This window comes from Oncorhynchus keta, chromosome 24, assembly GCF_023373465.1.
Source record: "Oncorhynchus keta strain PuntledgeMale-10-30-2019 chromosome 24, Oket_V2, whole genome shotgun sequence".
Classification (NCBI taxonomy): domain Eukaryota; kingdom Metazoa; phylum Chordata; class Actinopteri; order Salmoniformes; family Salmonidae; genus Oncorhynchus; species Oncorhynchus keta.
Genome location: NC_068444.1, coordinates 2,705,542 through 2,718,195, shown reverse-complemented (window position 1 = coordinate 2,718,195; position 12,654 = coordinate 2,705,542).

Sequence of the window (12,654 nt, the reverse complement as noted above, 5' to 3'; positions counted from 1 at the left end):
GACCCTGAGACTAGCTTACTGGGACTGTAGAGACCATGAGACTAGCTTACTGGGACTGTAGAGCCCGTGAGACTAGCTTACTGGGACTGTAGAGACCATAGGACTAGCTTACTGGGACTGTAGAGACCATGAGACTAGCTTACTGGGACTGCAGAGACCCTGAGACTAGCTTACTGGGATTGCAGAGACCCTGAGACTAGCTTACTGGGACTGTAGAGACCCTGAGACTAGCTTACTGGGACTGTAGAGACCCTGAGACTAGCTTACTGGGACTGTAGAGACCCTGAGACTAGCTTACTGGGACTGTAGAGACCCTGAGACTAGCTTACTGGGACTGTAGAGACCATGAGACTAGCTTACTGGGACTGCTGAGACCCTGAGACTAGCTTACTGGGACTGTAGAGACCATGAGACTAGGTTGCTGGGACTGTAGAGCCCCTGAAACTAGCTTACTGGGACTGCAGAGACCATGAGACTAGGTTACTGGGACTGTAGAGACCCTGAGACTAGCTTACTGGGACTGTAGAGACCATGAGACTAGCTTACTGGGACTGTAGAGACCATGAGACTAGCTTACTGGGACTGTAGAGACCCTGAGACTAGCTTACTGGGACTGTAGAGACCATGAGACTAGCTTACTGGGACTGTAGAGACCATGAGACTAGGTTACTGGGACTGTAGAGACCATGAGACTAGCTTACTGGGACTGTAGAGACCATAGGACTAGCTTACTGGGACTGTAGAGACCATGAGACTAGCTTACTGGGACTGCAGAGACCCTGAGACTAGCTTACTGGGACTGCAGAGACCCTGAGACTAGCTTACTGGGACTGTAGAGACCCTGAGACTAGCTTACTGGGACTGTAGAGACCCTGAGACTAGCTTACTGGGACTGTAGAGACCCTGAGACTAGCTTACTGGGACTGTAGAGACCCTGAGACTAGCTTACTGGGACTGTAGAGACCATGAGACTAGCTTACTGGGACTGCTGAGACCCTGAGACTAGCTTACTGGGACTGTAGAGACCATGAGACTAGGTTGCTGGGACTGTAGAGCCCCTGAGACTAGCTTACTGGGACTGCAGAGACCCTGAGACGAGCTTACTGGGACTGCAGAGACCCTGAGAATAGCTTACTGGGACTGTAGAGACCATGAGACTAGCTTACTGGGACTGTAGAGACCATGAGACTAGCTTACTGGGACTGTAGAGACCGTGAGACTAGCTTACTGGGACTGTAGAGCCCGTGAGACTAGCTTACTGGGACTGTAGAGACCATAGGACTAGCTTACTGGGACGGTAGAGACCATGAGACTAGCTTACTGGGACTGCAGAGACCATGAGACTAGGTTACTGGGACTGTAGAGACCCTGAGACTAGCTTACTGGGACTGCAGAGACCATGAGACTAGCTTACTGGGACTGCAGAGACCATGAGACTAGCTTACTGGGACTGCAGAGACCCTGAGACTAGCTTACTGGGACTGTAGAGACACTGAGACTAGCTTACTGGGACTGTAGAGACCCTGAGACTAGCTTACTGGGACTGTAGAGACCCTGAGACTAGCTTACTGGGACTGCAGAGACCCTGAGACTAGCTTACTGGGACTGCAGAGACCATGAGACTAGGTTACTGGGACTGTAGAGACCATGAGACTAGCTTACTGGGACTGTAGAGCCCTTGAGACTAGCATACTGGGACTGCAGAGACCCTGAGACAAGCTTACTGGGACTGTAGAGACCATGGGACTGGGTTACTGGGACTGTAGAGACCATGTGACTAGCTTACTGGGACTACAGAGACCCTGAGACTAGCTTACTGGGACTGTAGAGACCATGAGACTAGGTTACTGGGACTGTAGAGCCCCTGCGACTAGCTTACTGGGACTGCAGAGACCCTGAGACTAGCCTACTGGGACTGTAGAGACCATGAGACTAGGTTACTGGGACTGTAGAGACCATGGGACTAGGTTACTGGGACTGTAGAGACCATGAGACTAGCTTACTGGGACTGCTGAGACCCTGAGACTAGCTTACTGGGACTGTAGAGACCATGAGACTAGCTTACTGGGACTGTAGAGACCATGAGACTAGCTTACTGGGACTGTAGAGCCCGTGAGACTAGCTTACTGGGACTGTAGAGACCATAGGACTAGCTTACTGGGACTGTAGAGACCATGAGACTAGCTTACTGGGACTGCAGAGACCCTGAGACTAGCTTACTGGGATTGCAGAGACCCTGAGACTAGCTTACTGGGACTGCAGAGACCCTGAGACTAGCTTACTGGGACTGTAGAGACCCTGAGACTAGCTTACTGGGACTGTAGAGACCCTGAGACTAGCTTACTGGGACTGTAGAGACCCTGAGACTAGCTTACTGGGACTGTAGAGACCATGAGACTAGCTTACTGGGACTGCTGAGACCCTGAGACTAGCTTACTGGGACTGTAGAGACCATGAGACTAGGTTGCTGGGACTGTAGAGCCCCTGAGACTAGCTTACTGGGACTGCAGAGACCCTGAGACGAGCTTACTGGGACTGCAGAGACCCTGAGAATAGCTTACTGGGACTGTAGAGACCATGGGACTAGCTTACTGGGACTGCAGAGACCCTGAGACTAGCTTACTGGGACTGTAGAGACCATGAGACTTGCTTACTGGGACTGTAGAGACCATGAGACTAGCTTACTGGGACTGTAGAGACCCTGAGATTAGCTTACTGGGACTGTAGAGATCATGAGACTTGCTTACTGGGACTGTAGAGACCATGAGACTAGCTTACTGGGACTGCAGAGGCCCTGAGACGAGCTTACTGGGACTGCAGAGACCCTGAGAATAGCTTACTATGACTGTAGAGACCATGGGACTAGCTTACTGGGACTGCAGAGACCCTGAGACCAGCTTACTGGGACTGTAAAGACCATGAGACTTGCTTACTGGGACTGTAGAGACCATGAGACTAGCTTACTGGGACTGTAGAGACCCTGAGATTACCTTATGGGACTGTAGAGACCATGAGACTAGGTTACTGGGACTGTAGAGACCCTGAGATTAGCTTACTGGGACTGTAGAGACCATGATACTAGGTTACTGGGACTGCAGAGACCCTGTAGAGACCCTAATTGCTTAGTTAAAATATGTACCTTCTTTAATTCTGCTGCACCTCATTTGCTAAATTCCAGGTCAAATTGTGGGTAAGGACTGGAAAGACGGGAGAGAGAATTGATGGATTCAGAGAACTGATTAAATTGAGTTTCTACGTTGTCTTTATACCTGTTCAAACAACATCCTCTAGGTGGCAGTATACTCCCTTTCTGTCTGATACTACATTACATGAAACCTCAATGTGTTGTTTGTAGCCATTTGTAGAAACAAATGGATATATGTTAATGTACAGACTGTACAGAGAGAAAAAAACTGTTTCAGCAAAGACATTGTATTTATTTATTTAACCAGGCAAGTCAGTTAAGAACAAATTCTTATTTTCAATGACGGCCTAGGAACAGTGGGTTAACTGCCTGTTCAGGGGAAGAACGACAGATTTTTTTACCTAGTCAGCTCAGGGATTCGATCTTGCAACCTTACGCGTTACTAGTCCAACGCTCTAACCAGTAGGCTACGCTGCAACCCCTGCTTCCACCATTTTGAAGTAGTAAACTAGGTGGGACTTCTTATGGGTTTAAGGAAGTCTCACATAATTCCATCCAGGTCATCAGGACGGTTCAGCCAATGAACTCATGAGCAAACATTCCGTAATTGCAGGTGGAAGTAAATCAACAATATTGGCTTTCATACCTGTTCAAACACCACCCTCCTGGAGGCAGTATGCACCCTCTCTGCAGACACTGTCCTGCAGGTAAATGACTGTGGTAGCAGGACACTGTTGCAGGTAAATGACTGTGGTAGCAGACACTGTTGCAGGTAAATGACTGTGGTAGCAGACACTGTTGCACTTTGGTAGCAGACACTCCTTGCAGGTCAATGACTGTGGTAGCAGACACTGTTGCAGGTAAATGACTGTGGTAGCAGACACTGTTGCAGGTAAATGACTGTGGTAGCAGACACTGTTGCAGGTAAATGACTGTGGTAGCAGACACTGTTGCAGGTAAATGACTGTGGTAGCAGACACTGTTGCAGGTCAATGACTTTGGTAGCAGACACTGTTGCAGGTAAATGACTGTGGTAGCAGGACACTGTTGCAGGTAAATGACTGTGGTAGCAGACACTGTTGCAGGTCAATGACTGTGGTAGCAAACACTGTTGCAGGTCGATGACTGTAATGTGTCTGCTACCACGCTCCTCGGGAGCACCAAGTCTAGAACCAAAAGCCTCCTTAATAACTTCTACCCCCAAGACATGAGACTGCTGAATAATTAATTAATCGACCAATCAGACGAATTACATTGAACCTCCCCCATTTGCTTTGTCCACTGCTGTTTATCATCTAAAGTCACTTCACCCCTACCTGCATGTACAGATTACCTCAACTAACCTGTAATCATATTGACTCTGTACCGGTACCCCCTGTATATAGTCTCCACATTGACTCTGTACCGGTACCCCCTGTATATAGTCTCCACATTGACTCTGTACCGGTACCCCCTGTATATAGCCTGTTGCAGGAATGACCACATTGACTCTGTACCTGTGTACCCCTGTATATAGCCTCCACATTGACTCTGTACCTACCCCCTGTGCTGAATATGGCCTCCACATTGACTCTGTACCGGTACCCCCTGTATATAGCCTCCACATTGACTCTGTACCGGTACCCTCTGTATATAGCCTCCACATTGACTCTGTACCGGTACCCCCTGTATATAGCCTCCACATTGACTCTGTACCGGTACCCTCTGTATATAGCCTCCACATTGATTCTGTACCGGTACCCCCTGTATATAGCCTCCACATTGACTCTGTACTGGTACCCCTGTATATAGCCTCCACATTGACTCTGTACCGGTACCCCCTGTATATAGCCTCCACACTGACTCAGTACCGGTACCCCTGTATATAGCCTCCACATTGACTCTGTACCGGTACCCCCTGTATATAGCCTCCACATTGACTCTGTACCGGTACCCCCTGTATATAGCCTCCACATTGACTCTGTACCGGTACCCCCTGTATATAGCCTCCACATTGACTCTGTACCGGTACCCCCTGTATATAGCCTCCACACTGACTCAGTACCGGTACCCCCTGTATATAGCCTCCACATTGACTCTGTACCGGTACCCCCTGTATATAGCCTCCATATTGACTCTGTACCGGTACCCCCTGTATATAGCCTCCACATTGACTCTGTACCGGTACCCCCTGTATATAGCCTCCACATTGACTCTGTACCGGTACCCTGTAGCTCCAACTCCAAAAAGTTCTGGGACACTGTGAAGTCCATGGAGAACAAGAGCACCTCCTCCCAGCTGCCCACTGCACTGAGGCTAGGAAAAACATATAGTACTCATATAGTCTCCACCGATAAATCCATGATTATCGAAAACTTCAATAAGCACTTCTCAACGGCTGGCCATGCCTTCCGCCTGGCTACTCCAACCTCGGCCAACAGCTCCGCCCCCCCCCCCGCAGCTCCTCGCCCAAGCCTCTCCAGGTTCTCCTTTACCCAAATCCAGATAGCAGATGTTCTGAAAGAGCTGCAAAACCTGGACCCGTACAAATCAGCTGGGCTTGACAATCTGGACCCTCTATTTCTGAAACTATCTGCCGCCATTGTTGCAACCCCTATTACCAGCCTGTTCAACCTCTCTTTCATATCGTCTGAGATCCCCAAGGATTGGAAAGCTGCCCCTCTTCAAAGGGGGAGACACCCTGGACCCAAACTGTTATAGACCTATATCCATCCTGCCCTGCCTATCTAAGGTCTTCGAAAGCCAAGTCAACAAACAGGTCACTGACCATCTCGAATCCCACCGTACCTTCTCCGCTGTGCAATCTGGTTTCCGAGCCGGTCACGGGTGCACCTCAGCCACACTCAAGGTACTAAACGATATCATAACCGCCATCGATAAAAGACAGTACTGTGCAGCCGTCTTCCTCGACCTCGCCAAGGCTTTCGACTCTGTCAATCACCATATTCTTATCGGCAGACTCAATAGCCTCGGTTTTTCGGATGACTGCCTTGCCTGGTTCACCAATTACTTTGCAGACAGAGTTCAGTGTGTCAAATCGGAGGGCATGCTGTCCGGTCCTCTGGCAGTCTCTATGGGGGTGCCACAGGGTTCAATTCTCAGGCCGACTCTTTTCTCTGTATATATCAATGATGTTGCTCTTGCTCCGGGCGATTCCCTGATCCACCTCTACGCAGACGACACCATTCTATATACTTTCGGCCCGTCATTGGACACTGTGCTATCTAACCTCCAAACGAGCTTCAATGCCATACAGGACTCCTTCCGTGGCCTCCAACTGCTCTTAAACGCGAGTAAAACCAAATGCATGCTTTTCAACCGATCGCTGCCTGCACCCGCATGCCCGACTAGCATCACCACCCAGGATGGTTCCGACCTTGAATATGTGGACATCTATAAGTACCTAGGTGTCTGGCTAGACTGCAAACTCTCCTTCCAGACTCACATCAAACATCTCCAATCGAAAATCAAATCAAGAGTCGGCTTTCTATTCGCAACAAAGCCTCCTTCGCTCACGCCGCCAAGCTAAAAACTGACTATCCTACCGATCCTCGACTTCGGCGAAATGGCTTCCAACACTCTACTCAGCAAACTGGATGCAGTCTATCACAGTGCCATCCGTTTTGTCACTAAAGCACCTTATACCACCCACCACTGCGACTTGTATGCTCTAGTCGGCTGGCCCTCGCTACATATTCGTCGCCAGACCCACTGGCTCCAGGTCATCTACAAGTCCATGCTAGGTAAAGCTCCGCCTTATCTCAGTTCACTGGTCACGATGGCAACACCCATCCGTAGCACGCGCTCCAGCAGGTGTATCTCACTGATCATCCCTAAAGCCAACACCTCATTTGGCCGCCTTTCGTTCCAGTACTCTGCTGCCTGTGACTGGAACGAACTGGAAAAATCGCTGAAGTTGGAGACTTTTATCTCCCTCACCAACTTCAAACATCAGCTATCCGAGCAGCTAACCGATCGCTGCAGCTGTACATAGTCTATTGGTAAATAGCCCACCCATTTTCACCTACCTCATTCCCATACTGTTTTTATACTGTTTTTTATTTATTTACTTTTCTGCTCTTTTGCACACCAATATCTCTACCTGTACATGCCCATCTGATCATTTATCACTCCAGTGTTAATCTGCAAAATTGTATTATTCGCCTACCTCCTCATGCCTTTTGCACACATTGTATATAGACTGCCCATTTTTTTCTACTGTGTTATTGACTTGTTAATTGTTTACTCCATGTGTAACTCTGTGTTGTCTGTTCACACTGCTATGCTTTATCTTGGCCAGGTCGCAGTTGCAAATGAGAACTTGTTCTCAACTAGCCTACCTGGTTAAATAAAGGTGAAAAAAACAAAAAAACAAAAAAACCTGTATATAGCCTCCACGTTGACTCTGTACCGGTACCTCCTGTATATAGCCTCCACATTGACTCTGTACCGGTACCCCCTGTATATAGCCTCCACATTGACTCTGTACCGGTACCCCCTGTATATAGCCTCCACATTGACTCTGTACCAGTACCCCCTGTATATAGCCTCCACATTGACTCTGTACCGGTACCCCCTGTATATAGCCTCCACATTGACTCTGTACCGTAATACCCTGTATATTGTAAGAATTTCACTGTATGTGACAAATAACATTTGATTTGATTTGACTGTATGACCGGTTTTGATCAATCAGACTCAAAACACAGAGGAGACTGTAGGACCGGTTTTGATCTATCAGCCTCAAAGACAGAGGAGACTGTAGGACCGGTTTTGATCTATCAGCCTCAAAGACAGAGGAGACTGTAGGACCGGTTTTGATCTATCAGCCTCAAAGACAGAGGAGACTGTAGGACCGGTTTTGATCTATCAGCCTCAAAGACAGAGGAGACTGTAGGACCGGTTTTGATCTATCAGCCTCAAAGACAGAGGAGACTGTAGGACCGGTTTTGATCTATCAGCCTCAAAGACAGAGGAGACTGTAGGACCGGTTTTGATCTATCAGCCTCAAAGACAGAGGAGACTGTAGGACCGGTTTTGATCTATCAGCCTCAAAGACAGAGGAGACTGTAGGACCGGTTTTGATCTATCAGCCTCAAAGACAGAGGAGACTGTAGGACCGGTTTTGATCTATCAGCCTCAAAGACAGAGGAGACTGTAGGACCGGTTTTGATCTATCAGCCTCAAAGACAGAGGAGACTGTAGGACCGGTTTTGATCTATCAGCCTCAAAGACAGAGGAGACTGTAGGACCGGTTTTGATCTATCAGCCTCAAAGACAGAGGAGACTGTAGGACCGGTTTTGATCTATCAGCCTCAAAGACAGAGGAGAGAGACTCGGCGTTTGCACAGGTAGCCTTATTATGGGCAAAAGATCTGAATTGAAAAAATATATATGAATTGGGCAAAGCATGAGCGAGTGCATGCATGTGAAGTCTAGTCTGGTTTAATGTCTGTGTGTAGCCTGGTTTAATGTCTGTGTGTAGTCTGGTTTAATGTCTGTGTGTTGCCTGGTTTAATGTCTGTGTGTAGTCTGGTTTAATGTCTGTGTGTAGTCTGGTTTAATGTCTGTGTGTAGCCTGGTTTAATGTCTGTGTGTAGTCTGGTTTAATGTCTGTGTCTAGTCTGGTTTAATGTCTGTGTGTAGTCTGGTTTAATGTCTGTGTCTAGTCTGGTTTAATGTCTGTGTGTAGTCTGGTTTAATGTCTGTGTGTAGTCTAGTCTGGTTTAATGTCTGTGTGTATTCTGGTCTGGTTTAATGTCTGTGTGTAGTCTCGTCTGGTTTAATGTCTGTGTGTAGTCTAGTCTGGTTTAATGTCTGTGTGTAGTCTAGTCTGGTTTAATGTCTGTGTCTGGTCTGGTTTAATGTCTGTGTGTAGTCTAGTCTGGTTTAATGTCTGTGTGTAGTCTGGTTTAATGTCTGTGTGTAGTCTGGTTTAATGTCTGTGTGTAGTCTGGTTTAATGTCTGTGTGTAGTCTGGTTTAATGTCTGTGTGTAGTCTGGTTTAATGTCTGTGTGTAGTCTGGTTTAATGTCTGTGTGTAGTCTGGTTTAATGTCTGTGTCTAGTCTGGTTTAATGTCTGTGTGTAGTCTGGTTTAATGTCTCTGTGTAGCCTGGTTTAATGTCTGTGTGTAGCCTAGTTTAATGTCTGTGTGTAGTCTAGTCTGGTTTAATGTCTGTGTGTATTCTGGTCTGGTTTAATGTCTGTGTGTAGTCTAGTCTGGTTTAATGTCTGTGTGTAGTCTAGTCTGGTTTAATGTCTGTGTGTAGTCTAGTCTGGTTTAATGGCTGTGTGTATTCTGGTCTGGTTTAATGTCTGTGTCTAGTCTGGTTTAATGTCTGTGTGTAGCATGGTTTAATGTCTGTGTGTAGCCTGGTTTAATGGCTGTGTGCATTCTGGTCTGGTTTAATGTCTGTGTGTAGTCTCGTCTGGTTTAATGTCTGTGTGTAGTCTGGTTTAATGTCTGTGTGTAGTCTGGTTTAATGTCTGTGTAGCCTGGTTTAATATATGTGTGTAGTCTAGTCTGGTTTAATGTATGTGTGTAGCCTGGTGTAATGTCTGTGTGTAGTCTGGCCTGGTTTAATGTCTGTGTGTAGTCTTGTCTGGTTTAATGTCTGTGTGTAGTCTTGTCTGGTTTAATGTCTGTGTGTAGTCTAGTCTGGTTTAATGTCTGTGTGTAGCCTGGTTTAATGTCTCTGTTTTGCCTGGTTTAACGTCTGTGTGTAGTCTAGTCTGGTTTAATGTATGTGTGTAGCTTGGATTAATGTCTGTGTGTAGCCTGGTTTAATGTCTGTGTGTAGTCTGGTTTAACGTCTGTGTGTAGTCTGGTTTAATGTCTGTGTGTATTCTGGTTTAATGTCTGTGTGTAGCCTGGTTTAATGTCTCTGTTTTGCCTGGTTTAATGTCTGTGTGTAGTCTAGTCTGGTTTAATGTCTGTGTGTAGTCTGGTTTAATGTCTGTGTGTCGTCTGGTTTAATGTCTGTGTGTAGCCTAGTTTAATGTCTGTGTGTAAGTCGCTCTGGATAAGAGCGTCTGCTAAATGACTTAAATGTAAATGTGTGTAGCCTAGTTTAATGTCTGTGTGTAGCCTAGTTTAATGTCTGTGTGTAGCCTAGTTTAATGTCTGTGTGTAGCCTAGTTTAATGTCTGTGTGTAGCCTAGTTTAATGTCTGTGTGTAGCCTAGTTTAATGTCTGTGTGTAGCCTAGTTTAATGTCTGTGTGTAGCCTAGTTTAATGTCTGTGTGTAGCCTAGTTTAATGTCTGTGTGTAGCCTAGTTTAATGTCTGTGTGTAGCCTAGTTTAATGTCTGTGTGTAGCCTAGTTTAATGTCTGTGTGTAGTCTGTGTGCCATTCCGTTTGCTCCGTTCCGACCGTTATGATGAGCTGTCCTCCCCTGTCCCCGACACACTGTGATGAAGCACAAAATAACTGTTGATCACACTTATCAACATCATTATGCTACGTTACACTGTAGGAGCTTAGAAATGATCAACAAACCAAGTGATTACAAGACGGTGTGTGTGTGTGTGTGTGCGTGTGTGTGCGCGTGTGTGCGCGCGTGTGTGTGTGTGTGTGTGTGTGGTCAGTCTACTTCCTTTCAGTGTCAGTGATGTCGTCTCTCTGGCTGCAGGAATCCCGGTCGCTGCAATAGATTTACCGGGAAAGTACACCCCCTCCTCTCTCCCTCCCTCCCTCCCTCCCTCTCTCCATCCCCCCCTCTCTCTGTACCCAGATCTTTAATTACCCTGGCCTATTGATCTCTCAGGGACACGCTGACTGCACAGGAGTTGAATGTGACACACTCTCTCTCTCTCTCTCTGGTTCTCCAGGGACACGGCAGCAAGGAGTTCCAGAAGCCAGAGTCACACTGTTTTACAGATACACAACTCAGCCAGCGACATCACACCAGATAGACTTCAATATTCAACGATTTGTCCCCAGGACGTCGGGAGATGGTCTTCAATACTGTCCACTAGTAGGGAGATGTCTTCGATACTGTCCACTAGTAGGGAGATGTCTTCAATACTGTCCACTAGTAGGGAGATGTCTTCGATACTGTCCACTAGTAGGGAGATGTCTTCGATACTGTCCACTAGTAGGGAGATGTCTTCGATACTGTCCACTAGAAGGGAGATGTCTTCAATACTGTCCACTAGTAGGGAGATGTCTTCAATACTGTCCACTAGTAGGGAGATGTCTTCAATACTGTCCACTAGTAGGAGATGTCTTCAATACTGTCCACTAGTAGGAGATGTCTTCAATACTGTCCACTAGTAGGGAGATGTCTTCAATACTGTCCACTAGTAGGGAGATGTCTTCAATACTGTCCACTAGTAGGAGATGTCTTCAATACTGTCCACTAGTAGGGAGATGTCTTCGATACTGTCCACTAGAAGGAGATGTCTTCAATACTGTCCACTAGTAGGGAGATGTCTTCAATACTGTCCACTAGTAGGGAGATGTCTTCAATACTGTCCACTAGTAGGGAGATGTCTTCAATACTGTCCACTAGTAGGGAGATGTCTTCAATACTGTCCACTAGTAGGGAGATGTCTTCAATACTGTCCACTAGTAGGGAGATGTCTTCAATACTGTCCACTAGTAGGGAGATGTCTTCAATACTGTCCACTAGTAGGGAGATGTCTTCGATACTGTCCACTAGTAGGGAGATGTCTTCGATACTGTCCACTAGTAGGGAGATGTCTTCGATACTGTCCACTAGTAGGGAGATGTCTTCAATACTGTCCACTAGTAGGGAGATGTCTTCAATACTGTCCACTAGTAGGGAGATGTCTTCAATACTGTCCACTAGTAGGGAGATGTCTTCAATACTGTCCACTAGTAGGGAGATGTCTTCAATACTGTCCACTAGTAGGGAGATGTCTTCAATACTGTCCACTAGTAGGGAGATGTCTTCAATACTGTCCACTAGTAGGGAGATGTCTTCAATACTGTACACTAGTAGGGAGATGTCTTCAATACTGTCCACTAGTAGGGAGATGTCTTCAATACTGTCCACTGGAGACAAAGTCAGACCCCATCACAGCACTGAGACTGCACTTGTGGAATATGACCTTTTAAGGGCGTCAGACCGAGGCTCTGCATCTGTCCTCATTCTGCTTAAGACCAATGCTCTGGATCTGTCCTCGTACTGCGCCAGACCAAGGCTCTCCATCGGTCCTCGTGCTGCGTCAGACCAAGGCTCTGCATCGGTCCTCGTGCTGCGTCAGACCAAGGCTATGCATCGGTCCTCGTTCTGCGTCAGACCAATGCTATGCATCGGTCCTCGTCTTGCGTAAGACCAAGGATCTGCATCGGTCCTCGTGCTGCGTAAGACCAAGGCTCTGCATCTGTCCTCGTGCTGCGTCAGACCAAGGCTATGCATCGGTCCTCGTCCTGCGTAAGACCAAGGCTCTGCATCGGTCCTCGTGCTGCGTAAGACCAAGGCTCTGCATCTGTCATCGTGCTCCTAGACCTTAATGCTGCTTTTGATACCATCGATATGG